The following is a 4,983-nucleotide window of genomic DNA, read 5'->3' on the forward strand; positions in this document are numbered from 1 at the left end:
TCCTTCAGGTGCTTGCCTGACAGCAACCTCCTGTATTTTTTAGGAAGAGGGGGCTGTTGCAGTTTGTTCCTTCATCAGTGGAGGAACTTACATGCCTTCCTCTTCTTCCAGAGCCCTAGCAATGGCCTCATCCCCAGAAGTATCGGGACAGATGATGGGGTAAGAGATGGGCCCTCCCAGACTGATTTGTCTGGGAGCAGTTGGCTTTTTCTTTTTAGGGGATTCAAGCAGAATCTCCTTTCCTTTTTCAAGGTTTTTTTGTGGCTGAGCCTCTTGCTCAGCCACCTGTTCTTCTGCAGCAGCTGCTGCATATGTTTCTTCAATTCCTTCTCCTTCTTGTTGCCTAGGAGAAGGTTGTTGTGAATAATGAGCAGGTGATGGTGGAGGGGGCGGAACGTCAAAAGATTTTGAAGTAGCAGAGTTACTTGGGGATGTCTCCCTAGTAGCTGGTGTAGGTTTTGACACTCCTCCAGTCTTTAGCCTTTTTTTTTTTTTTTTTTTTTTTTTTTTTTTTTTGATAACATGTCTTTAGCCTTTTTGTAATAGGCTCATTGTCTTCACTATCCCCCTCTTTGTCCGAGAGGGTGATGGGTTTCTCAGAGGAGGCTCCCTCTGGTCTTTTGGAGGTGCTGAAGGTTCTCTTCAGCCTCTGACTGACACGTTCCCCCTTTCTTGGAGGAGGTTTAGCAGGAAATTTCTTTATGCCCTGTTTGCTCTTAGTAACAACAAGGGCTTCCTTCTTTAACTTGGTGGGAGGGGAAACGGTTCTTCTTGCCTGGATGTAGGTAGAATTGGTAGATTTTGAAGGGGTGACTTTTGTGGTTTTCTTCTGTGGAACCTTAGGGCCCTCTTCATCATCATCAACATTGGTGCACCTGAATGCTTTAGGGACTGGTTCTGCTGTCTCAATGTAAGTGCTTTTCAGACCATTCCAGGTCTTAAAATCGATGACAGATGCCACCATAGTCTCATCATCTTTGTAAGCCTTCACTCCAGCTTTTAAACCGAGCTTTGTAATCAGGTAGGGGAGACAGACAGTAGTCTTCTTTATCTCCTTCTTCTGGCTACCGTAGATAAGGGGTACTGCATCAAAAGGAATGTTCCTCATAATGCAATAGATTTGCACCTGGAGTGCCCACTTGACAGTGGCATCGTGGGTGGAGGGAGTGAGGTTAGAGTTGGCAAACAAAGCCCAGAATCTGGCTTTGTGTCTCATGCTTCCCTTGCTGAGGGATCCTTTTGAGTAGACGGGGTTGCTGATGGCAATCGGGTCCTTAACATCCCTTGTGAATGTTAACAGCTTTTTGCTGTCTATATATTCATGGTATGGGCAGTTGGAAATGGTGGGGAGGTTGAGTACCTCCTTGATGGCTGAAAGGGAAAATGACACTTTCTTCCCCCTTACCGTCACCTCATCCTTGGTGTATCCTTCGGGCAACCTCTTGGCTTAATATAAGAACTCAGCCACCATTAAGATGTTAACTTCGCGTTCATCAGTGGCAAACAAAAGCCATTTGAGGCTGGTCAAGGCTTTCTTCACAAAGGAGGGAAGGGGAGCCTTATCTTGAATGAAGATGTTCCTCTCTAGGTAGAGATGAACAACTTCTTCGGTGATTTCAGGTTCTTGGCCACGGCTGGCCACGTGAATAATAGAGACGAAAAGTCTGGTTATGGTTAAAGAAAGAAGGAGGTTTAGGGAAAAATGTAGGAAGTGAGAATGAGAGCAAAAGTTTCTAAGTTAGCAGAATGTGGTAAGGTTTCGAAGGAGGAAGGAGATGGGTTTAAATAAGCAGGCAAGTGAGGAGTTTTTCAAGACGTGGAGATTAAAGACAGGGAGTTGAGGAGGTGGTGGAATGGGAACGTTATGGAACGAATGGTCAGGGTGAGTGGTATTCAACTTCTACTGATGGTGGTAAGGAGGTGGAACGGTTTAGGTTAGAAACATTGGTGAGAGGGAAATAGAGTAGGAGCAGTTGCATTAATGGCTGAGGAGATAGTTGCTTTATCAGGGCACAATTTCAAAATTTGCAATGAGTGCAAATTTGATAACGGCTGCGTACATGTAACACCCTGTTACCGGACCGGTGTTATAATGACCCTAACTGGTAAATCTTAGTTGGAGATTTAATTTAAGGATTTAAATGCCATAATTAGATTCAGTGAGCGATTTCGAGTATTTTGACTGTAATCATGACTATGTTATGAACAGTGTGTTCTGCCGGAGAATTTACAGTTTTGTGAATTAACCGGTAGAGCTTAAAATGAGCAAAATAATTTTAGGAACATAATTTGAAAATTCTGATGACAAATATGAGTTCAGAACGAAAAATTGTATAGTCTGGCACTTTCCGTGAAAATCTCGTGAATAGTGTTTCTACCGGGTATTTTGTACTGCTGTTTAAGCAACCGGTAGAGTCCAGAAATAAATAATTGATGAAATAAGAATAAGAAAGTCCAATATATGCCAAGCAAGTCAATATAGGCCCAAGAAAATGATAAGTTTATAAGTTTTAAGTTTCGTAAGTAAAGGAAGTACAATTAGTGATGCACAGTGCATTTCGTCAAAAACGGTGCAAAAACCATACTGTGAATTATGAATATTGTTCCTTAGGAAATAAAAAAATTAATGTAAATGATTTTAGGAAATAAAAAATATGTTTGTAGCTTTGAGTTAGTTCCGGGTCAATTTAAGTTAAAATACGCGATAAAAAAACATCCGATGAAAATGGCCACATGTGCCTATATAGCCTTGTCACTTAAATGAAACACTATTCATTTCAGATTTTCTTCTTCTCTCTCTTGCATGGCCGAGCTGCACATGGAGGGGAAGGGGCTAGGGTTTCAAATTTTCCTTCTTTGATTTCTTCATCATCCATCCACCAAATCCAATGACCCACCACATGAAATTGATTGGAAACCACTCAATGAATCCATTCCACCTATCCATTTGAGCTATAGTTGAGTGTGTGAAGAGTTATTCCTCCTCTCATTTTCGAGTTACTATTCATTGGAGGAGAAAAAGTGAGTTTTTGGATGGAGCTTGGCTTGGAGATTGCTCTCTAGGCTTTGTACAAGTGTTTAGAGGTAAGAAACCTCTATTTCCATGATATTATTTTGATGATTTAAGTTATGAAATTGATGAGCATATTTTGTTGGGAAATAATTGATGTTAGAATGTGAAATTTATGATGGATTATTGTTGTTTAGGAAGTTATAGTGTTGAGTAAGCATCCACATGTGATATAAAAATTTAAAAGTCCTATTGCATATTCCTCCTAGGTTTCGGCCATCATGGAGTGAGTAGGAGTTATTGTGGAAAAAATTATATTATGTATTGTGAAGGTATAGTGTGTTGGAAATGAGTGAAAATGGATGAGTTAGTAAGAATGCCTAAGTAAAAAGGACTTGGTGTCTAAACTCAAAATAGGAATTTAGTGGAAGCATTCCTAGGTGTTTGCAAGTTGTAATGAAGTAACGAAAATGCATTGTAAAAGAGAAGGATCTTTGGAAATTCCCCTTGTAGGATTCGACCTATAGGGTATTTAGGGACATATTTTGTACATTTTATTGTAAATAAAATGTGTTGTAACAAATTGTATAAAGGTGATGAGTTTTGAAGAAAAATAGCATGATTTATGTTGAAAATTCCTAAGGGAATGGTTGATTAAATTAAAGAACACCAACGGTTATAAAGAGGTCTAGACTTGTGTATTGGCATAGGATTGGCAAAAATGCAAAGAAAGGAAAATAAGCGATAAAATGTATGCTTATGAAATAATTATGGTATTGCATCATTTTATTGATGCATTGTAAATTATTCTCTAGGTGTGCCTAGGGATTGAGAAGGATCGGAAATCTCTTGAAGCGATAAAAGTAACTTGTTCCACAAGTAAGCGTATTGGTAAAGCTTCAAGAGGTAAGCTCTATGTTTAAGGAGTCTTTTCCTGCTTGAGTGCTCCACCATGGTTAGTGAACTATGGTTGGACTGTATGACTGTGATTTAGATGCTTTGTATAGATGCATTCATATAGAGTTATTTGATAACATGATATGTTTTGCTCTGATGTGACTTCTGTAATTTGATTTCTGAAACAATCTCTGGCCATTGATTGTATAGTACCCGGACGTCCGCTTTGGGGTCCTCCCTCGGGACTGATGGTGTACTCCTCTGATATGTCTGGTTCCGCTTTGGGGTCCTCCCTCGGGAACACGTGCGTTGATTTCCGCTTGGGGTCCTCCCTTGGGAATGACGGCGCACATCTCTGATATGATATGGATATATGCTCTGTTCTGTTATGATATCTGTTATATGTTGTATTTGTATACTCTGTATCTGACTTTCATGCAGGAGTGAGCCAGGGGTATGGAGAATTCTCTATAAACCTGGAGCTTATTGAGATTTGTAATCTCACCCCTCTTTGGGGACACATTTTCAGGTGCCCAGATTTCCGGTGAGTCCTCACTAGGCAGGGACACGACACGTGGCTGAGGCAGTTGACAGACCGGATTTTGAGTGGCTGTAGGCTGCTACCTTTTTGGAGTGTTTGATGTATTTTAGTATTTTCGCATTTGATGGATCATGATATTGATCCTTTATTTTGTATATGGCCTGTATATGTTTTGTACATGTCCGTCAGTTTGATGCATGTACATTTGAGTATTCAGGAACGTTATATGATGATGTAGTATTCAGATAGGTTTATGTTTTGATGGCATGCTGTTAGATTTAGCGGCACGGAGCCATGTTATGCATGCGCCCATGTATGGGTATTCGATTATATTTGGATATCTGGTATTTCCGAATTGATATGTTGTATAAACTGTTTATCAGGAAATGCTTCTGAGTGGGATTGGAAAATCCCCAGTTGTCCGATTTATAGAGGAAACTCTGCCCGATTTTCGTTTACGCCGAGAAAGAATTAAGTTAGAAAAAGAAAAAGTTAGCTCATATTTTCGTAAGTTAAGTCTTCCGCTGTTTTCTGT

The 4,983-nt window shown here is 40.1% G+C and overlaps 1 long non-coding RNA gene across 1 annotated transcript; it reads left to right on the top strand.

Annotated features, from left to right (window-relative positions):
* The first annotated feature begins 2,653 nt into the window (after window positions 1-2,653).
* Window positions 2,654-4,606, top strand: LOC133314013 (uncharacterized). The gene is made up of 3 exons (XR_009751892.1): window positions 2,654-3,084; window positions 3,826-3,916; window positions 4,437-4,606. It is a non-coding gene; the product is annotated as an uncharacterized LOC133314013 (long non-coding RNA).
* The last annotated feature ends 377 nt before the right edge of the window (window positions 4,607-4,983 follow it).

This window comes from Gastrolobium bilobum, unplaced genomic scaffold, assembly GCF_033153095.1.
Source record: "Gastrolobium bilobum isolate Gb01-03AN ecotype WA unplaced genomic scaffold, APGP_CSIRO_Gbil_v1 utg150489, whole genome shotgun sequence".
Taxonomy (NCBI): Eukaryota; Viridiplantae; Streptophyta; class Magnoliopsida; order Fabales; family Fabaceae; genus Gastrolobium; species Gastrolobium bilobum.